Source organism: Sciurus carolinensis, chromosome 16, assembly GCF_902686445.1.
Source record: "Sciurus carolinensis chromosome 16, mSciCar1.2, whole genome shotgun sequence".
Lineage (NCBI taxonomy): Eukaryota > Metazoa > Chordata > Mammalia > Rodentia > Sciuridae > Sciurus > Sciurus carolinensis.
This window is the reverse complement of record NC_062228.1, coordinates 53,333,639-53,357,791: the sequence shown is the minus strand read 5'-3', so window position 1 is coordinate 53,357,791 and position 24,153 is coordinate 53,333,639. Positions and strand designations below refer to the sequence as shown.

Below are 24,153 nucleotides of genomic sequence, written 5' to 3'. Positions count from 1 at the left end.
GGCCTTATTCTAGGCACTAGAATATACATGTCAGCGTCAACCCAGAGTGATCAGGGAGGCGGGAGCCCTGGAGTTCATTGGACCCAAGGGCTAGAGGGGAGCTGCCCGAACTAAGTTATGAAGGGCATTTGAGCAAATGCTCAAAATATAAGCAACTTTAAAAAGATGATCTATGTTTTATAGGCTGGTGGAAGCATTAAATAGAGAACTTTAATGTAACTTGCTGGGTTAGGGAACTACCATCTCTCTATCTACCTTGTGCTGACAGAGCTTTGAAACAGCAGGGTCCATCGAGGCATGGTGGCACATACCTGTAATCCTAGAGACTCTGGAGTCTGAGGCAGGAGGATTGCAAGTTCAAGGCCAGCCTCAGCAATTTAGCAAGGCCCTAAGCACCGTAGAGCGACTCTGTCTCAAAAATAAATAAAAAGGGTTGGGGACGTGGCTGTGTAGTAAAGCACTCCTGGGTTGAATCCCTGGTATGGGGGGAAAAAAAACAACAGGGTCCAAGCCAGTCCTACTTAGTACCCTCAAGGAGCTGGCAGCCCAGTGGGGACAGACCCATCCATCAACAGTGACGACCCAGATGGGCCAACCTGGGATGGGGGAATCCCCTTGGACACTGCCCTGGCACAGGGTTCAGTGAGGGCTTCCTGGGAGAGGAGGTATCTGTACTGGGACTGAGGGATGAGGAGAATTGCACCAGACAACACAGGGACAGGGACAGTGTTGAGGCAGGGGGTGGAGCATGTGCAAAGGCCAAATGGTTCAGAGTGCCTCCTTCTTCCTGTAAGTTTGAGAATTCTTGACCCTTCCGTGTTTGGTGGAGCCTGGGTCAGGGCTACATGTCTTACAATGTTGGGTCTCGTAGTTACCAAAGTGCTTTCATCTTATCTACCTAATTTGATCCTCACAGCCATTTTGTCCCATTGTCAGGAAGTGAGGATGACTTTCTCCGGTACACAGAAGGGAGAGCTGCAGCCTGGGGGGCAGAAGTGAATTGCTGAGGTCACACACCAGGCTTGTGCCGAGGCAGGAATTGGACTCTGGACTCCCACCCCCCATCTGTTTCCTGCTGCCGCCTTTCTTCCTAATAATGTGACATGTCTTGGCATTGTGGTTTAGAAAATGACTTCTGAGTCAAATTGACATGAATTAGCATCCTGGCCCCACCCCTTCTCAGGTTGGTGACTTTGGGCAAGTCACTGAATCCCTCTGAACCTGTTCCTTCTTCTGTTTGATGAATAGTGTATAAAAGCAACATTTATTGGGCATTTACTTTGTTTCAGGCAATGTACTACCAAACCCTTATGGGACTGAATCCTTACAGATTGTTATACAATAGATACTATTTATTATTCCTCATTTATGTATTCTTTTTTTTTTTTTTTTTTTTTTCTTTTTTGGATACTGGGGATTGAACCCAGGGGTGCTAACCACAAAGCCACATCCCCAGCCCTTTTTATTTTATTTTATTTATTTATTTTTTGTGGTGCTGGGGATTGAACCCAGGGCCTTGTGCATGGGAGGCAAGCACTCTACCAGCTGAGCTATATCTCCAGCCCCATCCCTTTTTATTTTTTGCTAACTTGCTTGAGGCCTCACTGAGTTGCTGAGGCTGACTCTGAACTTGTAATCCTCCTGTCTCAGCTTCCTGAGTCACTGGAATTACAGGAGTGTGCCATCACACCTGGCTATATATGCTTTTATGTTATAAACAATACTGTGTTATTGTGAGAATTGGTGAATAGAGCCAGTTTAGTCAGTGTTTGGCACCAAGTCATGGTTATTGTGTATATTATGCATATAACAGAGAGGAAAAGACAAAAAACTAAGCCCCAAGGAAGCAGGTAGCTTCTCATGAAGGAAACTAGACAAAAAGCAAAATTAGTTGTTAAGGTATGAAATGCACTAGACAGCAGTAATTGCTCTGGGGAAAAAAAAAAACTGGGGGTGTGGAAGAAGAAGCATCGGGAAGAAGGTTGTGAGCTCAGCTTGGAGGGGGAGAGCGATCGGGGTATCTTCAGGATTCCCGCCCAGAGGGATGCACGTGCAAAGATCTTGAGGTAGGGGTGCTCCTGGCACAGTGGACGGAGGAAACCAGTGCTGATGGGAGAGAGGGGGCAGCTTGTGCAGGGTGGTGGCCACTGTGAATGCTTTGACTTGGAGGGCCACAGGACTCACTGGACTGTTCTGTGCAGGAGAGGGACCCGTCTAAGATGTAGATTTGTGGTTTCGTTTTTTACATTGAGGGTGGGACCCAGGCCCTTGTGCATGCTGGGGAAGTGCTCTGTCACAGATCTGCACCCCAGCCCGAGTTCTAGTTTACTAGGATCCTTCTAGCAGGTGCAGAGGAGGGTGAGTGCAGGGAGTAGGCAGCTGTGTTGCAGGCAAGAGGCCAGTGCAGTGGGGCCCAGATTCCAGGGCTGTTCCTCTCTAAAGACTATTTTTTCTCCTCCTCCTCCTTCTCCTCCTTCTTTTTCTTTCTCTTCCTTTCTTTATTTCCTTTTTTTTTTTTTTTTTTAATTTTCAGCCCCCTGGTATAGTCATTCCTTTGAGTCCCTTGAGCACCCAGTTCATCAGTTACTCATCTTCAACAAATTTGCCATGTTTTCCTCTCATACGCATGTGTTTGTGTGTGTCGATTCACATTGTTTTTCTCTCAGCTATTTGAAAGTAAGTTGAAGACATGATATTCCACCTACATGCTTAGACCATCATCTCCTAAGAACAAAGATTTCTCCTATACAGTAGGTGTCACACCTGAGAAACATAACATTGATAACAATAGTATTGATATCAGTATTCCTTAATATGTAACTCTTTGGTTGTCCCCCAAACACTCTTTTAATAGTTTATTTTTATGCTTCTTTTTAATCCAGGGTTGCTCAGAGATCACGTACTACATTTGATTATCATACCTTTTTTTATATCCTTTAATCTACAGTAGAGTTTGGCAATGCACTGCCTGTCTTTGTAAACAATTTTTTTGTTGTTTTTTTTGGTACCAGTGCTTGAACCCAGGGGTGCTTAACCACGGAGCCACATCCCCAATGCTTTTTATTTGAGACAGGGTCTCGCTAAGTTGCTTAGAACCTAAGTTGCTGAGACTGGCTTTGAACTTGAACTTGGTGATCCCCCTGCCTCAAGTCTCCTGAGCCGCTGGGATTACAGGTGTGTGCCGCTATGTCCAGCTCTAAAGAAATTTTAATGGTAACACTTTTGGTCTATTTGTTTACATCTCTGTTTGCTTATGTAGGAGTTCAGGGAGCTTCCCTGCTCTCCCTCCATGGTTTCACAATTAACCCCTGAAAGGTTAATAGACAATTAGTAGAAGGCAATAGCATAAAATTGATCTGGGACTAGAGTACAGCTCAGTGGGAGAGCATGTCCTTAGCATTCCATCCCTAGCACCAAAAAAAAAAAAAAAAAAAAAAGGATCCATGCACAGGGCATCATGTGAAAAATAAGTGACTGTTCATGAAGCTGGCGTGATCTGAAGGGGCAGGGCAGCTTGCGGGCCGCCTAGGAAGAGCCAGTGCAGGTGGGAGTGCAGATGAGCGGGCGATGGCCTGTCTGGACCAGATGGGCATTTCTAGTCTCCTCCTCACATGGGTGCTGATCATTCCTGATAGGTAGGGATTCCAGGGAGGAGTTTCTTGACACCTGGGCTGTACCTGAAGGATCTGCCCTTGATCAGATGGAGGAGACTCGGAGAAACCCCTCGGAGCCTCTGCTGCTCCCTTCTGGTTGAAGCAGTTGGCCTACCAGTGTGGTGTGTTTTGAGCTGTTAGATCCTGGACTCCTTCACCCACAGTGTCTGAAATATTTGCCCTCTGGCACATTACAGAGAGAGTTCGCAGACCCTGCTCTAAACAGTATCCGTGCCCTTGTGTTTTGTGACATTGACATCAAGAGCCAGTTTTCTGGTAGTGGGCCACCGCCTGGAGTTTCCTAAGTGCTTCCCCTAATGGTGTTTGGCTTGCGCATCTTCGGCAGGAGTACCAGGGAGGAAATGGCGTGTCCTGAGGCTGTCCCTAGGTGGGGAGGGGCTGGTGTCTGTCTGTTTGTCCCATCATTTGTGACAGTAACTTGGATCCCTTGGTTAAAGTGTTAACGGCGAGGGGAACCCTTCCTTTTCCTCTTTGTGGGAGCAGCCAGTAGAGGTGTTTGGGGTGGATCTGGCGGGATGGCCTGGGGTTGGTGTAAGAGGGCAGACTGCAGGGCCATGGACTGAAAGGACCCGGAACTCCATTTGAGTCAGGAACAGTTGATACTAGACTGGCGTGCCCTTGCTGATTGTAGTTACACCTTTTAAAATTATGTTCTTGTCATCTTCACACTGCTGATTGCCCTTTGTTCCAGTCCCTTGGCCAGGGCAGCAGTGGAGTTGCAATTTCCCAGAGTCCAGTGGCAGCCATGTGTGCCGGATCACACCCCCCTGTGGACATGACAACACATCCAGCGTTGGCGCTACGCTGTTTTGACCCCACAGGGTAGGCCTGATGGTCTTTTCCTGGGACAAGCTAGAGCGGTGGCACTGGCTGACGAGCTAAAGCAGGAGACGTAAGTCGCAGTCACTGCTGCACTGCTGAGAGGGGGAGATTTTCCTCTGTGTTTTCTGGGTGCTGGGGATGGAACCCAGGGCCTCACGCGTGCTATGGAGATGCGCCGCCACTGATCTGCAGCCCCAGCCCCAGATTTTATTAAACAAAGAGTTCCTGGCATGAAGTTACAGAGGTTGGCGATGGCCCGGCGGGGGATCTCCTTGCAGAAGTGTTCTTCCGAAGTTTCCAGGGAGGCTGTGGGTTGGGGAACCTCTAGTTTGTTGCTGTGTACTCCTGTAGAGCGTAGTGATTCTGCAGTTTAACACACACACTAGGTAGAATAGTGCCCCCAAAGATGCTCACATCTGTCTTTTTTGTTTTGTTTTGTTTCCAGCAATATTTATTGAAAACAGCAATGCTTTTCGAGTGAGAGTTTATACATTGAGCAGGAAGATTTGCCTTTCACACCATGTGATCTACTACTACAGGTGGTCGCATCTGTCTCTTTTGTATTTTAATTTTTTTCTTAGTTGTAGATGGACACAATACCTTTGTTTTATTTATTTATTTTTATGTGGTGCTGAGGATTGGACCAGGCGTCACCCATGCTAGGCTAGCGCTCTGTCACTGAACCAAAACCCCAGCCCTCACATCTGTCTTAATCAACTTTTTGTCCTATAGTGGAATACCTGAGGCAGGCTAAGAAGAGAGGGGAACCCTCGTAGAGCAAAAAGAAAGCAGGGGAAGAGAACCAAGAAGGGGACCTACCACCAAAGCCACTGATACTCTGGGGACATTTCCAGTTTCCCATGGTCTGTGGGGAGGGGACCCATGCTGTGAGGAAGGTGGGCAGGAGCCTCCTCTGCACACCCTGTCTCACTGGGACACCCTGTGAAGGCACCCCGGCTGCAGCTCCAGGGGGAGGTGGACCCTCTTCTCAGAACTCGTGGCTGCTGACTTCCTCCTGTGGGCTCAGAGCCTGAATTCTCTTTGAAAAGCCCTGGAACTAGCAAGTTGAGAAGGAAACCAGGTTTGTTGTGCCCTGAGTGACTGCCTTCCCATAGCAGTCCATCCCGACAGCTCCCGATGACAATGTTTGTTCCGTATCCCAAAGCAGGGACCCCTTGCTTGGCAGAAGCAGAAACTGCTCGTGGGTGGAGATCTGAACACATGGCAGATGGTGGAATTATCAGGTGCGGAGCAAAAATACGTACCTTTATATGTTAAAAGAATAGAAGAGATAATAAAACACAGGTAAAATAACAAATTCCAAGGGAATTGGAAAAAGAACCACATGGCACTTCTAGAAATGACAAACACAACAGTTGATGATCAGAACTCAATAGGAAGGGCTGGGTGACTCAGGGTAGAGCACCTGCTTAGCATGCAGAGGCCCTGGCCCCAACCCTGGCAGACGCATACACCCCGCAGAGTAAACATGGCTGCCAAGAGGGTGGGTGAACCAAAGGGAATGTGAGCCAAAGGAGGAAAGTGGCCTGGCATGTTGATACACACCTGTAATCCCAGGGACTTGGGAGGCTGAAGCAGGAGGATCGCGAGTTAGAGGTCAACCTCAGAAACTTAGCAAGACCTGGTTTCAAAATAAGAAGGGCCGGGGATGTGGCTCAGTGGTAAAACACCCCTGAGTTCAATAACCAGTACAAAAAAAAAAAAAAAAAAAAAAGTGGCTTTGTGGTTTGCTCCCCTGAGATGCCCAGGAGTAAACCTGCAGGTCCCGGCTGTGGCTGGATGTTTTCAATTTAAACAGTCTCCATACTGGACTTTCACATGTGCCAGTGTTTGAAGATCATTTCCTTATACTCTATTTATATTCTCCTGAGTGTCATATCAGTTCTGTTATGCGCCAGAACACACACACACACACACACACACACACACACACCACTAGAAGGGATGACATTCAGCTGGACCGGGTGGCACACGCCTATAATTCCAGCAGCTCAGGAGGCTGAGCAGGAGGATCTCGAGTTCAAAGCCAGCCTCAGCAACGGCAAGGCACTAAGCAACTCAGTGAGACCCTGTCTCTGAATAAAGTACAGAATCGGACTGGAGGTGTGCCTCAGTGTTTAAGTGCCCCTGAGTTCAATTGCCAGTATCCGCTCCCCAAAAAAATAAATAAATAAAAGAAACCCCTTGTTTGTATGAGAGGTGGTTGATTTGCAACCTGAGTATCTAAGACTCTACTTGCCTGGGCTGCAAGCAATTCTCTGAACAGAAGAGGGCGCCGGTCTCAACTCTTCAGCCATTGGGGCAAGCACACTGGGAATGGCACTTTACCTGCACTACTGACCTTGGTATATCTCCATGTGCATTTGTGTTCATCTATAGTTAGTTGAAAACCCAGTCAGCAAATTTTTTTGGACTGAACCCAGGGGTGCTCTACCACTGAGTTACATCCCAGCCCTTTTAAAACAAAATTTAAAAAAAAATTTTTTTTTTTTAATTTTAAGACAGTCTCACTAAATTCTTGAGACTGGCCTTGAACTTGCAATCCTCAGCCTTCTGGGTAGTTTGGATCACAGGTGTGCACCATCACTCCTAATGCGAACCTTAAACCTCAAGTCAAGACTGTTGTTGGAAGGCATCTCTGTAGTTGGTTTGGTGGCTCAGTGGTGTCATCTGGGGACTCTGTTTCTTCCATTTTGTGTTCTGGCAGTTCTCGTGGCCTGGAAGGGGCTGCGGGAGCTCCAGGCACGGAGCTGGTATACTTGTGTGGGGAGGGTCAGCAAGGTGAGAGAGAGCCCTCAAGGCAGAAGGTCCTGAAGCCCTGAGATCCCCACTTGCTGCCCTTGCCGTGGAGAGGTCGGCGAGGCGAGTCCTGGCTCCTGCACTGAGGGAGCAGAGGGTGGCGGTACTGAGGCAGTAGTACTAGTGCTCAGAAGCACCAGGCTGTTCTCACGGCGTCCCAGGTGTTCCTTTATTCTCACTGCAGCCCACAAGTAGGCGACCATGTCCCTACTCCTTACAGAGGAAGAAGCCAGCAGGCTGTTCAGTAACCTGCCTGAGGGCACACAGGGGTGCTGGTGGCACTAGGATTCCAGGCCAGGCAGCCTGGCTCTTTTGCGTAGTTAGCCGGGGTGCTGTGGAGCTCAGCTGCAGCCCGGATCCGCATAGGCAGCCTGGCTACGTGGCTGTGGGAAGTCTTCAGCTCATGCAGTCCTGGAATGTGCATGAACATCCCCGCCAGCCAGGGCTTATGATCCCCATTTTGCAAAAGAGGAACTGGAAGTGCTGAGCCCATGGTCACACAGCAAGTAAGCAGCAGAGCCAGGACTTGGACCCAGGACTGCTGAACTCCTGCGCTCCAGGACGTCTTCTCTGCTGCGTTGTTGGCCTCTCCAGGTCTGGGTGGGGTAGAAGAAGCTCAGCTTGTTCTCTGGGTGTGTCCATGCTAAGCTCTGTTAAGAGACTATATAATTCAGTCACTGCACACACCTGTGTTTAGTCACTGCCGTGCTCCAGGAACTCTTCTGGGCTATGGCCAAGTTCGAGATCTCAGAACACTAAAGTCCAGCTGGTGGAGCTCAGATTTGAAGGTGTCACTCACCTGCCCAGCAGTCCCAGTGCCCACGGGAGGGAGATGCCACCTCCCTGCAGTTCCAGGCTGGTTCTCAGTGGCTCAGGCCCACCCTTCCACCAATCACCGTGGCCGCCAGACAGATGACTGGGGTTAGCACCTCCTGAACCCCTCGGCCCAAGAGTGGGAGATGGCATTTCCCCAGGTGTTTGCAGGCAGACAAGTCATGTCCATGGCGATGGCGCACCGCACATTACTATGTTCTCCAGAGGGAGGGAGGGAGGGAGGGAGGGACGGGGCCAGGTCTGCAGGAGCTGTTGCCTATGCTGTGACCACAACTTTGTTAACACCTGGGATGCTCTGAGGGTGTGTTTCCAGCTGACTGGAACCCATTCAGGGATGGGCAACCAGAACCGGGACTGACTCAAAGCTGTGTTTACCCTGGATAATAACATATTAACCATAATAACAGCTCTCATTTAATATGTGGTCCATTATCTCAACAAATGATCTTAACCATCTTATTAGGGAGTATATGATTATCCTGCTTTTATGAGTGAGGAAATACCTCAGAGAGAGAAGCAAGTTCCAGGAAGCAACATTGGATAAGATGTCAAATCCACTGACTCCCAATCTCCGCCACTTATATTTAATTATTAACATTTGATTTTTGCATGTATTTTTTTTGTTGAGATACAATGCAAAATATAATGCAAAATAATACATAATAATATATATATATATAATGCAAATTAAAGGTGTAAAATGCAGTTTATGAGTGCTGATAAATGCATATACTCATGTAGTCAGAATCCAAGATATGAAACATTCCCATCAAACATTACTCCAGAAGGTTCCCTTCCCTCCCTGGCACTCTGTCTGACCTCTCACTATACATCTGCCTGTTGCTATACTTCAAAATGGAATCACAGAGCATGGACTTAATGTCTGACCTTCGTTCACATGATTCTTTGGAGCTGTTTGTTGCTTCACGTATCAAGAGCTCATTTGCTGCTTTGAGTTGTGATTCTAACGTGCTCATGCTGCGTTTGTTTAATCACTGTCCAAGGGTGGAGATTTGGAGTGTTTCCAGTTTTTTGGTTATTCCAAATAAAGCTCCTGGTGAACATTCATGTACAAGCCTTCTTACAGACATTTTCATTTCTCTTGGGAGAAATTGCCCAGGGGTACACTTTCTGTGTTATATGGTAAGAGTATGTTTAATTCTATACAAAATTCCCAAAGGCGGGGCCTGGTGGTACATACCTGTAACCCAGCGACTTGTGAGGCTGAGGCAGGAGGATCGAAAGTTTAAGGCCAGCCTCGGCTACTTAGGGAGACCCTGTCTCAAATAAAAGATAAAAAGGATAGGGAGTGGAGCTCAGGGAAGGGGCCAGGGTTCAATACCCAGTACTGAAAGAAAAAAAGAAGAGCAGCTCTCAGAGGTTCCCCTGGGACTCCCATGTTCCACAACCTGCATATTTAATGTTTTCACAGTTTAATTTTAGCCATTCTGGTTGGTGTAAAATGGCACCTCACTTGCTTTGATGAATGGGGATACGGAGTGCTTCTTCATGTGGTCATAAGCATCTGCGGCTCCTGAGGAACAGGAATTCGGGAGCGAGCTTGCGGGTCTGTAGCTCTGGCTCAGGGTCTCTCAAGCCAAAGGCTGCTGGGCTGTAGGCCCCATTTCCAAGGCGACCCGCACATGGTGGCTGATGGGAGACCTCCGGCACGGTCTCTGTTGACCAGAGGGCTTCATTGCTCCCGAGGGCCTCTCCTCGGGGCTACTCAGGACCCAGCTGCTAGCTTCCCCCAGAGTGACCGATCCAGTAATGAGTGACAAACCCGAGAGGCACCTCTTCACAGTCTAGCGTTGGGAGTGACTCGTGGCCACTTCTGCGTTGGATTGTCCATAGCCCTGGGGCAGAGTGGCAAGGACTTGCATTCCAGCGGGCGTTGTGGAGGCTGGCTGCCACAGTTCTAACTACCACAAGCAAAAATCATCGATTTATTTTTAGAATGTTTACCAGTCTCGAATTTTTAGATAAGCCCTGTTTGGTATGTTACTTTTTTCCTTTTTTTTAAACATATTGCTGTCTTTGATTTGCTGAGACTTTCCTAAAGCGTATTGTACCTGTGGTTGTGTCACCTGAATCTTATTTTTGGTTAGTCCTCTTCGGGTGTTGTTCGTCTTGTTTTTTATTTTGAGACACAGGGTCTTGCTAAATTGCTGAGGCTGGACTTGAACTTGTGACTTTCCTGCCTCAGCCTCCCTACCTGGGGTTACAGGTGTGCCCCACCAAACCCAGCTCCCCCCCATTTTTTAAAAATGAAAATAAGCTTTATTACATCAAATAATAAATACATACAGAGATGCGAACAGTTTTAGTCATTTTCTTCCTGACATTTTGGTCAACTTACAGTAAACACAGTACTGAAATCTACATACAGTCGTAGAATGAAAATTTGCAGGGTCCTTGTTAGATTTGATAGGTTGCTCTTCTGCATTTATAACTTGTGCACTCTTAAAATTGACTTCAAGAAAGCCCTTAGAGTCATGTAAATGCTTAAGCAAAAAGAAGTGCCATTAAGCAGACTCTACCCCATATGGCACATGGGACCAGCTAAGTGAAGCATGCGGTCAGGATGCATTAAAACAAAGTCCTTAGGATCGAGTGAGCTTATGAAAAGGAACAAAGAACAATTTGGGTCACATAAAGCATTCAAAAGATGAAAGGGAGACACTGATATCTTGGAGCCAAATAGCAGTTTGCTGTAAAATAACTTCACATGCATCTTTTAAATTAATGCTTTAAAAAATTAAAAAAACTCCCCGAAACCTGGGTCATTCCTAACTACTTAAAAATGCAAATCCTAATTAACTTCAGAATCTTTTCCCTCTAGTTTGAGACTGTGAACCTTGGGAGAAAAAACTAAACTGTTACCATTTTGAAAACAAGTGTCTGATCTGAACAGGGGCGATGAGCGGTCACCTCTCAGGCGGTAGAGAGGCGGGCCGCGCGGCTGGGACCTGGCATTCCGCGGTTTCAGCCAGGCACTCGCTCCAGCCGGGCCTCCTGCACCGCGGGCTCCTCTCTCTTCCCCAGCTCTTCAGTGATCCGCGTGATTGCTCTGGGGCACCTGGCTGTTCCAGTTCCCTGGGTGTCGCTCAGCAGCTGGCGGTACTGGGAGGACGCTGCCATGCTGGTGGAAGGCGAATGGATGCTTCCAGAGGCCTGGAGGACGGCGGGCATGTGAGCTGCCAAGCTGGGCTGTAGGACATCCCCCTCCTCCAGGGACTGGCGAGCCAGCGACAGCCAGCTCCCCGTTTTTAATGCAAGCATTGACATATAATTTTCCTTCTAGCCAATATGATGGCACACACCTGTAATCCCAGTGACTCAGGAGGTTGAGGCCGGAGGATAGCAAATTCCAGGCCAGCCTCAGCAACTTAATGAGACACTGTCTCAAAACTAATTTCTTTCTTTTTAAATGGGGCTGGGGATGTAACTCAGTGGTAGAGTATCCCTGGTTCAGTCCTCTGTACCAGAAAAAAAAATTCCCTCTAAGCACTACTTAAGATGCATCCCACAAAATCTGAAGCGTCAGGTCTTCATTGTCAGTTTTGTGTATTTTCCAGTTTCTCTTGTGATTTTTATGCCGCCCTCTAGTATCTGTGATTGAATCCAGGGGTGCTCTAACCACATAGCTACCTCCCTGGTGCTTTTTATTTTTTATTTTGAGACAGGGCCTTACTAAATTGCTGAGGCTGATCTCAAACTTGCCATCCTCTGCCTCAGCCTCCTGAGCTGCTGGGATTATAATTGTGCCACCACAGCTGGCCTCTTGTCATTTCTTCTTTGACCTATGGATTGATTATAAGCATGTTGTCTAATTGTAAAATATGGAGGCCTTTCTAGAGTTCTCATCATTATCGTTTAATCTAATTACATCATGGCCAGCAAACAATGCACACGGTGGAAGAAGCTCTGTGGTGTGGTACAGAAGGGTGTGTGATGAAAGGACCTGCTCCCCAACCCCGGCCGCTGTCCTCTGCCATCCTCCCGTGGCCATTAAGAAGTGTGTGTCCAGAGCTGGACTCTTAAGAGAATCCAGGTTCCTGTTGCCCTTTGGGAGTTAAGGGTCGCTGATATCAAAGTAACGTGTGGCACCGGGTGTGGTGCACACGCCTGTAATCCCAGGGGCTCAGGAGGCTGAGGCAGGAGGATGGCAAGTTCAAAGCCAGCCTCAGCAACCTAGCAAGGCTCCAAACAACTCAGTGAGACCCTGTCTCAAAATAAAAAATAAAAAGGGCCGGGAATGTGGCTCAGTGTAAATGTCCCTGGGTTTAATCCCTGGTACCAAAAAAAGGGGAAAGTCACTTTTTTTTTTTTTTTTTTTTTTTTTTTTTAGTGGTAGATGAACACAAACCCTTTATTTGATTTATTTATTTTTATGTGGTGCTGAGGATGGAACCCAGTACCTCACGTGTTAGGCAAGCACTCTACCACTGAGCTACGACCCTAGTCCTGGAAAGTTACATATGTTAGGTGGTAATAACACCTAACACCAGGAAGAAGGGTCCAGTGCAGGGGGAGAAGGTGTTTGCTTGTCAGGCTGGGTGCAGGAATGCTTCTCTGAGGAAATTATTATTTGATTAGAGACTGAAGTTAGTGAGAAAGTGTGGTTGTTTGGGAAAGGGCGTTTCAGACAGGAAGGCGCAGTGTGCAGAGGCCCTGAGGCCAGAGAGTGCCTGCTGGGCTCTGGTGTGACTGGGCAGGAGGGTGCGGGGAGAGTAAGAAGTCTGAGGTTGGAAAGACCACACCCCAGCCACCTTCCAGAGGTAATCAAGCATATGTGGGGTGTAACTGTTTAATTCACATAAATGGTAGTCTGCTGTTCCTCCGTTCTGTACCTGTGCTTTGGTCTAGTGGCATCCCTTGACATTCCACGCGAGTCCTGTTCAGAGCTCCCACTTTCTTTTCATAGCGGCTGGCATGTCCTGGGTGTGCCAGGCCCCTGTTGGTGGACACTGAGATTGTTCTGGCTGTGCCAGCCTAGAGAATGCGGCCATCGGTCTCCCAGCCCATGTGGCACTTGGCAGGCAGCTGGGTTGTGGTGGCTCATGTGCTCCCCTGCCCCCAAGGGTTTGCAGGGCTCTTTTCCAGGTCTGCCACTTCACCTGACTTGCCAAGGACTCTTCTGGGTCTTCCTTCCTTCCCTTTTCAATGGAAAAGAAATTATAGGGGAAAAAAACATTTGAAAATAAAATCCATCTTTGGTCCCTCTCTGGTCATGCAGTGATGCATAGTTTGAAATATTGATGGCAGGAATGCCATCCCTAGTGCACCTATTAAGGCCTATATTTCTGGTGAAACTGTACTTTTTATGTTAATAATTGTGCATGAAATTGGTAATGTAACCGAGCGTGGTGACACACCCCTGAATCCCACCAACTCAGGAGGCTGATGCAAGAGGATCACAAATTCGAGGCTAGCCTCAGCAGCTTAACAAGACCCTCAACAACTTAGTGAGACCTTGTCTCAAAATAAAATTTAAAAATTTAAAAAGGGCTGGGGATGTAACATAGTGGTAAAGCACCCCTGGGGTGGATCCCCAGTGCCAAAAAAAAAAAAAAAATGTGTAACATATGCTGTTTTGGTCAGTTGTGCACAAGTAGTAATTATAATAATAATTCAATCTGTGAGAGAAAAATTTTCACTGTGATCACAAATGAAAAATTTGCCTTTAATTTATAAAAACTTTTTTCAGAGAAATATGATAGGACATCTTGCATTAGGGTAGTTTTGTAGAGAAAGCAGAATGTAGGTTGAATTTCAAAGAGCAAGGAGCCAGGCATATACTCTCAGAGAGAGGCAACTGATGTGTTTTAAATGGCTTTAGAGGGGGAAGAGGAGAGGCCTCCTCTTCCTGAAATGGGGTGTGTGGTCCAGAGCCGCTGGCATGTCCTTGGCTCAGATCTTTGTCATCCCAGCCTGTGACTGATAAGGACCAAGACTCACAGCTGAGCAGAGCCCCTCTCTGCACCTCGGTGGGAAGTGTGATTTTGCCTGGCAACTCCAGCCAGGTCTCTAAAATTCAAGGTCAAGGTCAAAACAGGCTCATGATCTCTTATTAGCCACAGCCCCAGACAGGCCTCCTGTCAACTGTTCCTGGGGCTCCTGGTCATCCCTACAGTCTCTGGTCCTGGGCTTAGTTCCTTTCTCAGAGTAGCCTGGCTCCGGAAGTCCTGTCTCTGGCTCAGCCTGCATCTCATCCCAGACTCTTGGGTGCCTGGGTCTCAGCCTCCTGCTGGCTGTTACTATCAGTCATGTGCTTCCAGCCCTAGGCCTGCATTGACTTGGTCCCCTTTAGTCCTTGATCCCCAGCCCCTTTGTCCTCATGGCTCTGGCTTCTTTTACCCTGGGTGGGTGCATGCACCCCATAGGTTAAACAAACCACAGTCCTGGGTACCTGAGTAGCTTGCTTGTTTTGAAAAAACTTTTAGTTATTATTTTTAAAAATATTTTCAAATTATCAATGGACCTTTATTTATTTATATATGGTGCTGAGAATTGAACCCAGTGCCTCACAAATGCAAGCACTTTACCACTGAGTAACAACACCAGCCCTTAATTATTTTTTTAAGAGAATAAGTTCACATAGTTTAAGGTTCAAGAGGATATAGGGAGCCAGGTGTGGTGGTGCATGCCTTTCATCCCAGGGACTTGGGAAGCTGAGGCAGGAGGATTTCGAGTTCAAGGTCAGTCTCAGCAATTTATGGAGACCTTAAGCAACTCAGTGAGACCCTGTCTCTAAATAAAATATAAAAAAGGACTGGGGATGTGACTCAATGGGTAAGCACCCCTGGGGGCCATCCCCGGTACCAAAAAAAAAGTATGTAGGGAAGAATCTCCTTCCACCTGTTACCCTCGGCACCCTGTTCCCCTCCATGGAGGCAGCCACTGTTATCTTGTGTATTTTTCCAGAAAAACAAAAATGAAAAACAAAGCACAAACCATGTATTTCAAGCAAATACTGATACACACTGCTTCCTTTTTCCATGACCACAGCAAGCAGTACACACGGTTCTGTGCCTTGGATGGCTGTTGACAGCGTGATCGGAGAGGGTGATCATCAGCATGTTCCGACCAGCTTCTTTCCTCTTTAGTTCAGCTGCTGACAGCAACTCTGGAATTCCCGAGATTGAGGGAGGTCTGGTAAGGGCTTTCTCTGCCTCTTATCATTATAGTGTGCTGCAGGGTCAATGTGGCCAGCAAGGCCTTTCACACCTGTGCAGGCAGATGTGACAGAAATTCCCAGAAGCAGAGGCCCTGGCTGCAGTGGGTGGATGAATTCTCCCTTGCCGGGGCTTGAGGGAGATGAGCCCTTTCCTCAAGTCTAGCCGCCTGGGGGTTGGCGCTTTATTTTAATCTTTTTACTTGGAACCGATTTTAGACTTACAGAAAAATTACAAAAATAGTAGAGAGTTCCTGCAGACCTTTCACCCAGCTTCCTTGATGGAAATGTCTAGAACCTCAGTACAATGAGTGGATTCAGGAAGTTGGCACTGGCACGTCACCATCAGCCTAAGTGTGCTTCATTCATGATTCACCGTGTCTCACTGATGCCCTTTTCCATCGAGGGCCTTGTCCAGTCAGAGTTTGCCTTTAGTTGTCTTTATGAATCAGTGTGTTGCTCAGACTATTTTTTTTTTTTTTTGCTCTTTCATGACATCAGCCCTTGACTCGTCCATTATTTTGTAGAAGGTCTTTCAATTTGAGTTTGTCTGGATATTTTCTTGTGATTGGGAAGAGATTCTGCATTTTTGCAAGAAGACACAGAGGTGGTGCCAGGTCCTCAGTGCTCCCATCGGGCCACATGTTGTCACCATGTCTCACGACGGGGGTCTCTTGACCTCGAACACCTGGTTAAGGTGGTGTCCACTGGAAAGTCACTGTCTCTCTGTTAATGAAAGTCTGCAGGAAGACACTTTGAACTGATGCAGATAGCCTATGCTGCCCAATAATTTTAGTTTCCAGTCGTGGATTTTGTCTGAACAGTCATTGTGGTGTTTGTCCAGGGCTGATTTTCTCTTTCCTTTTACGTATGTAATTCCTTTATTTATTTATTTGTTTGCTTGTTTGTTTGTTTGTTTGTCTTTGGTGGTGCGATCCATTCGAGGCCTCCTGCACGCTAGGCAAGCCCTCCCCGCTCTGCATCCCAGCCCTTCTGGCTCCCTATGCTGATTACAAGCCTGCCCTGAGAAGGGCCGTCCCTCCTTCCTGGGGTGTCTAACTGCCACTCTCCTGGGGAAGAGACCAGGTTCACTGAGGAGGTGGAGCTTAGAGCTGACTGCGCTGGGTGAGGTGACGTGGCCTTGGGGGTTCCCAGGAGGAAAGAAGGAGGCTTTGGGAAGTGCTGGCGCCCTGGCTCCAGGAACTCTTCCCCTGTGGTTTTTTGTGGTCTTCTCCCTCTCCTGTGAGAGCTTTGCATTTTGAGATTTTGTGGCCCCAGTCTAGGCCTGATTATGACAACAGCAGTGACTGCCCATCCCTTCATGTCACCTTAGATAGAGCAGGTGACGCACAGTATTGCTGGGTCACACAGCAACTCTATGGAAAAGGGTTAGAACTGAACCCATTATATAAAGGCGGAAACTGAGACTCAGTGGGAACACTGTGGTGACTGTAACCTGGGAAGCCCAGGCTTCCAGGCTTCCTGTCGCTGGATTACCCAGCAGCTAACCCTGAAGGAGCCAAAGCATTTCTTCCTGCTTTACCTCAGGCTACACCCTGAGGCGCAGAGGCCCAGCGATGCCAGAAAGTCCTGGGGGTGGGGGGCACTGGGGATCCAACCAGGGCCTTGCACAGCCGAGGCAAGTACTCAACTACTGAGCTACGGAGCTCTACTCCCAGCAGTTTTTATTTTGTATTTGAAGACAGAGTTTCACTAGTTGCTGAGGCTGGCCTTGACTTGTGATCTTCCTGCCTCAGCCTCCTAGGCTCTGGGATTAGTTGCGTACCACAGCCCCCGGCTCTGAGGCTCCTTTTCTTGAGCCTTTCTTTGCCCAGTGTTGCTGCTAGTCCCTCCACGGGGCTGGGAACCGAGCCAACAAGACAGCCTGGTGACGTCCCCGCTGTATCAAGGGCCTCTCTCCACACTCTCCACATTAGCCCTAGAGATCTCCCCTCATTTCTGGGGTCTGCTGCAGGGCTTAGTTATAGAAGGGAACAAATGCCCCAGCTCTTTTAAAAAGAAAGGGAGCTGGGCACAGGCATGCACACCTGAGTCCCAGCCACTTGGGAGGCTGAGGTGGAGGATCATGATTTCAAGGCCAGTTTGGGCAATAGAGTAAGACCCTGTCTCAAAATTCTAAAATTTTTAAAAAGAAGAAGGCAGGATTTTCTTTTCGACATTTATTTTGAAAAATTTCAAACATACCTTGGAAGGATTGGAGTTGAACCCGTCGTGCCTGTCGTGTATTTCCCCACTGATGTCCTACTGTACCCGCCCTGCCATTTCTGACCATGGTCCATCCATCAGTCTGCTCATCCCTTGTGCATTTCAGACTGAATTACAATCAGGTGCCGAGGCACACGCCTCTAATCCCAGTGGCTTCGGAGGCTGAGGCAGGAGGATCGTGAGTTGAAAGCCAACCTCAGTAACTTAGAGAGGCCCTAAGCAACTAGGCAGGACTCTGCCTTGAAATAAATAAAAAGGCTGGGGTGTGGCTGAGTGGTTAGACACCCCGGTTCAATCCCCCATACCAAAAATCAAGCCAAGTGAATGAGGCAGAATGTGATGTATTTAATGCAACAAATAAGGCCGCACAGTTCCTGGAAAGGCTGGAGGAACTGGCTCTGGTTGGACCTTGGGGATGACCCACAGGGAGCTGCAGCCTCCAGGGCTGCCCACTTAGCATGGCATCACGTGGAAAAACAGTTGGCCTCGTGCTGCCCAGAGGCCAGGCAGCCATGACGCTCACCATGTTGGTGACAGGACCCTGGAATTTGCCTTGGAGAACACCAGTGTCCCCAGCCCACAACCGGCAGCACAGCCTGACGGAAGCTGTGCTTGGAGCGTGATTGTGCTGCCTCCCCAACAAGTCCTGGGAGCCGGTCTCCTGGACACGCTCACGCCATCCCAGGCTCATGGCGGGGCCGGCAGGGAAGGGCCTTTCAAAGCCTCGAAGCCTCACAGGACAGGAAGGCCGCGCTTGGGGCTGCGGTGCGCACACACTGGGCCACCTGCTGCGGCCTAGCACTGCTCTCAACCACGCTGTCATGGCGTCCTGGAGCACCCATCTTTCGCCCTTGGACCTGTGGCCTCTCCTCTCTCGGGTGCTGGGAAGCCAGGAGAGAGGACTCAGGTCAGAAGGCTTGCCGGGCAGGATAAAGTACAGCGAGGCTCTGGATCATTTGGGGCTGAGCTCAGCAACCCAGGGCCTCTGGCACAGCTGTTCCCTCACTCAGAAAGAACGTCCCCTTCCATCCAGAGCTAGAAGCTTCTCTGGCCAGCTGGGTTCTGCAGGCGAGGAGTCTGAAGCATAGAAATATGAGGATAATGCACCTGAGGCCCCACTGTGGGAACCTGTGACCTATCACTTGGATTCTTAGACTGAGGGGGCCTCTGGGTGAATCCCGAGTCCTCACTCGGAAGCCTGGTGGGTGGGGAGGTGGGGGAAAGGCGCCTCCGGGGCCTAGACCTTCTGGTGGTACTTCCTGCAGTCTTCTTGCTCTGACTGGGTGGCATCCTTGGGGATGACCAGGAACTCACTGACCCTGGGCGAGCAGCACCTCTGGGAGTCACGATGGTAGGGGTACCGCTGCCCACAGCAGCTCCACTTGTTGTCCTTGGGGTCCAGGGCCACACTGCCACAGCGTCTCCAAGTCTCCAGGTGGATCACCTGCACACTGCCTGGGGGTCAGAAACAGCTCATCAGAGCCTGGCAGGGCTGGGGTGGGGCTGCCAGCCTGGGCTCCTTAGATCAGCTTCTCTCCCTGTGGGGAGCGGACCTCTACCCCCCAACTCGGCCCTTCGCCTGGCTGCACCCTTTCATCTTCCTCCCTGGTGACTTAGTCCTGTTCTATTTTATTCTCTTCCTTCTTTTTTTATTTTCTGTGGCTTTATTGAGATATAATTGCTTCTGATAAACTATACATATTTCAGGAGTATGAAGTGTTTTGGGTTTTTTGGTGCTGGAGGTGGAACCCAGGGCCTTGTACATGCTGGGCGAGTACATGACCATTGAGCTACACTCCCAGCCCCAATTTGTGTGTGTGTGTGTGTGTGTGTGTGTGTGTGTGGTACTGGGTATTGAATCCAGAGCTTTGTGCATGCTAGGCAAGCACTCTACCGACTGAGCTACATCCCCAGCCCAAATTTGGTAAGTGTTGATAGACATGTTCACCTGTGAAACCATCACCCCCACCCCTGGAGTGTCTTTGTGCCCTCTGTTATCCCAGCCCCTTCCCCCTACTCCCCCAGCTCCACACAACCACTGGTCTTCTGGAGATTTGTTTGCATTTTCTAGAATTCTATACAAATACACTTACATTATATATATATATATATATATATATATATATATATATATATATATAATATATATATATATATATATTTTTTTTTTTTTTTTTTTTTTTGCAGTGCTGGGGATCGAACTCAGGGCCTTGTGTTTGCAAGGCAAGCACTCTACCAGCTGAGCTATCTCCCCAGCCCCTATAGTATATATTTAAAAAATACTTTCTTTAAAGAAATACTGGTCATCGCTGGGCCTTGTGGTGCACACCTATAATCATAGCAGCGTGGGAGGCTAAGGCAGGAGGAGCGCAAGTTTGAGGCCAGCCTGGGCAACTTGGCAAGGCCCTAAGTAACTTGGCAAGACCCTGTCTCAAAATAAAAAATAAAAAGGTCTGAGGATGCAGCTTAGTGGTAACATGCCTCTGGGTTCAATCCCCAGGACCAAAAGAAAGAAAGAAATACTGGTCATGGCACACCACACTGATTTTTAATATATAATCATAGACCAGCAATTTTTAAAAACATGCTCAGAAGAGTGTCACACCTGCAAGCCACCTCACCCCATTGCCTCCCCTCAGAGAGTCCCAGCCTTCCACCACCTCACCCCTATATTCACCCTTGAATTCCTGCTTCCAGGAGGTGACAGTATTCATGAGCTGTCCCTTACAGCGCGGCTGCAGCAGGAGGCCTAGGGCTGTGGAGGAGGAAAGAGTGCTGGGTGTGGACTCCAGCCCAGGAGCCCACGGAGGGACCCGGTGGGGAGGGGCCGTACCTGAGAGGAGGAGCAGTGGGGTCCTCCAGCTGGCAGGGGACCTGGGCTGCATCGCTTCCTAGGAAGGCCTGGGCCCCTCAGATCCCTATGTGGGTCTTCCTGATTAGTCTCCCAGGAGCCTGTCACCCCTGTGGAGATTAGTCAGAGTGACCCTGCAGGGTCCCGGAATCCAGTTATGTACCACTTACATGCCTCCATCCTTTGAGGCCACCACAGGCCCCTCCTCATCCAGGTCCCTGGCCTGGAAGCTGAAGGAAATGCCTTCCTAAATGGAGCAGGTGTGGGGGGCAGGGCAGGGGGGCTTCCTCCTGGTTCGCTTCCACAGCTTCCTTTCTTTTTTTTTTATCATAAACAAATGGGTTACATGTTGTTTCTGTTTGTACATGAAGTAGAGGCGTACCATTTGTGTAATCACACATTTACATAGGGTAATGGTGTGTGATTCATTCTGTTATTTTTTCCTCACCCCCCCACCCCTCCACCCCCCACAACTTCCTTTCTTGAGATAAGGTGATCCATTTCTAGAATTGGTTCCAAAGATAGGCACTTAGCATTTTATTTCTTATTTTTGAAAATAGAAAACAATTCGCGTTCATTGTAGACACATTTGAAAACACAAATAAGAAAAAGACAACGCTCCACTATCCCAGCATTCTGTAATCACCAAACTTAGTTTTTGGTGTTTCCATCATTTATTTTTTCATTCATCAAACCCTGTCTGAGCGTCCACCCTGGGCCTAGCCTTGTGCTAGATAGTGCTGGGGACACAGGGCAGTGACTGAGATCACCCGCGTTGCCCTGTGGGGCTCAGAGTCTGTTAGGGAAGCCCAGGAGACTGGGACAGTCCAGCTAGCAGAGGGCTTCCTGGAGCAAGGGCCAAGGGCGCAGGTGTGAGAGGGAACATGTTTTCAACACTAAAAATCCGTGAGCCCTGGTGGTGGAAAATACGTTGGTCACAGGGGACCCTTGGGTCATTTTAAGGAGGCTGATCCTTGGATCATCTTAGGGACCTGGGATTCACTTTGAGTCAGTAGCAGCCCTGGAGGATTTTCTGCAGGAGAGTACCTGGATCCTGTGTTCTCTTCAGTCTGGTAACTCCAGCTATAGGAGGATCCTGGGGCTGAGCCGGGCCAGGGCCAGGAGGGTCGACTGGGTGCTCCGCTCTGGGGCTGCAGACCCTCCTCCCGCAGCGTGCCCTGCGGCCAGTGTGCAGCGTCTACATTTCCACAGTTTGCCCCTCTCGGTGACCCTTGCTTTTGCAACTGCTGTGTGGTGACAGTCACTCCCACCATGGCTCCCTGCAGAGCTGCCCTGGTGAGGAATTCATTTCCTCCATTTGCAAGGAAGCAGCCCTGTAGGGGAGGCGCCCTGCCCTGTCTCCGTTGTGCATAAACTCCTGCGGCCCCAGCACCCGCCACGGGAGGAGGTGTCCCACGCCCATCTTAGCAACTTGCTTCCTGAGGAAGGAGTTACATTCCAGCCACCTGCAGGTCCCCGTGCAGGAAACGCCTGCGCGATGCAGTTGACTCTGTGGGTTAAGACGTCCTTCTTTCCCCTTGGCCCTCCTGGCACTCGCTGCTTAGCCACTGTGTTGTGACTAGAGTGTCCATGGTACCAGTGGCCTGGAGTTTTGGGGCTGGGAGATTGGAGCCTGGACTTTGAGTCATTGGTTCTGATGCCTCTGGACATGTGTGCTGCAGTGGAGTGAGAAGAGAGCCGTGGCCACAGTCCCTGAGAAGTGCCAGTCACTGGGCCTGGGGGGGGGATCTGTTATAGACAGAGAAATGGCAGCCTGAGGCAGGGCAGCCTGGGGCTAGAGGCAAGGACCTCTCCTGGCAGCGGGCGTGACACCAGTAGAGGCAGCGGATAGAGAAGGGGGGGCGGAGCCAGGGACAGGAGGCCAGTTCTGATTCCCAGAACTTCCTCAGATCAACCTTTGCACTGAGCATCTGTGCTGTGCTCACCCCAGGGCTGGGGACACCGTGACTGAGTCAGTCCCAGGCCCTGATTTCATGGGCCCCACAGTCCAATATGGGAGACAGACTTGTCACCGTACAGTCCAGCACAAAATGGTCAGAGCAGTGTGGGAACCGAGGGTCTGGGAGTCGGGGAAGGCTTCCCAGAGGAAGGGACAGCTGGGGTGGGGTGCTGTGGTGTGGCAGACAGACCAAAAGATAGGTCTGGGGGCAGAGAGACCCACATAACTAAAGGGCAGAGGTCAGACCAGGAGGCAGGATGTGTTTACAGAAATAAAATTCCTAATGCAGTCGGGACAAGGGTGCTAACTAACCACATTTACTATGCTGAGCTCCCTCCCGCCCTCTCCCTGCTCTTCTTCCAATCCTGCCAGAGGGGTTTCGACCTCCAGTTTCCTGGGACATAGTTTACATACCCAGGAAGTGACAGAGCCAAGATTTGGGTCTAGGTCTGCATGTCCACAAAGTCCTTGCTGCCATTTATCATGCTGGTCTGAACCAAGGTTTGTGCACCTTCCACAGTGCTGCTGGGTGGGCGAGAGGGCCCTGTCCTGGAGAGGCGGAGCGAGTGCTGAGAGGGGCAGTCCCTTGCCCATGGGACAGGCCCCACTTGGACTTGATGGTCAGTGCGGCTCTTCTCAGTAGGTACATAGGCAGGAGGTGAAGGAACAGCTGTCATGTTATGTGATAAAAGTCCCAGCAGAGTGACTGCAGCATGGGTGAGCAGCCTGGGCAGGTGTTACAGTGTGGATGTGAGGTGCCCCCTAAAGCTTATGTGTGAGACGGGCAAGACCCTTCTGAGGTAAATGATTAGATTATAATAACTGTAGCCTAGACAGCGGATTAATCCACCTGGATGGATGAACTGGGTGGTAACTCTTAGCAGGTAGGGTGTGGCTGCAGGATGTAGGCACGTGGGCTTGTCTTGGGTTTACATCTTGTCCCTAGTGAGCAGCCCTCCCTCTGCATCCTGGATGTCATGTCCTGAACTGCTTTCCTCCTCCACGCCCTTCTGCCTGATCTGCGTCACCTCAGACCCAGAGCTATGGAGTCAGCCAGCCATGGACCGACCCTTTGAAACCCTGAGCCCAAATAAACTTCTCCTTCTCTGCATTGTTCTTGTCAGGTCTTTTGGTCACAGTGACAGAAAAGCTAACTAAGACATCAGGTACTGCCATGTGCCTTGGTGAAAGCCACCTGTTAAATCCTCAGCCCCTCCCCCACACAGTGTTCTTTTAGTCCTCAGAGGCAGGATGAACATTAAATAGTAAAGACGTAAAATTAGAAACAGTCAAGAGTGTTCAGACACAATTTGAATACTTATAATAGCATTAAATACAGTAAATTTGAGGAATGAAGGAAATAGGAGCTATTCATTCCTTAGATGTTTCCTGAGTGCCTTCCCGGGCCAGATCTCGAGCAGTGTCTCTGGGAATTGCCCTTCCTGAGCCCACAGTCTGTTGTCTGGAAGCTGACGAAAGAGCTGTCTGTGGAGAGGGGCCTGAAGGAACTTGAAAACAGTGAAACCAGCCTTTTGGCACAAGGCTGGCTGAGCGTTTCTATAATTGTTTTAGAAAGAGGAAGACACTGGATCCATGTTTAAAAAATAATCTAACCCAGAACAAGCAGTGTCCTGATGAGGGAAACCCAGGAGCTTTGGGAGCCTTGAGGATGTGTCAGACCCAGCCTAGGGTTCAGGGACGGCTGCCTGGAAGAAGGGACAGTCCAGCCGAGATCTGAAAGATGACAAGACGGGAAAAGGGAAGTGGAAGAAGGGTGTCCCAGGCAGAA

At 49.2% G+C, this 24,153-nt stretch overlaps 1 protein-coding gene across 1 annotated transcript in view; it reads left to right on the top strand.

Moving 5' to 3' along the window:
* Window positions 1-24,153, top strand: part of LOC124967458 (optic atrophy 3 protein) — a 38,251-nt gene that overhangs the window by 878 nt on the left and 13,220 nt on the right. The window lies entirely within an intron of this gene.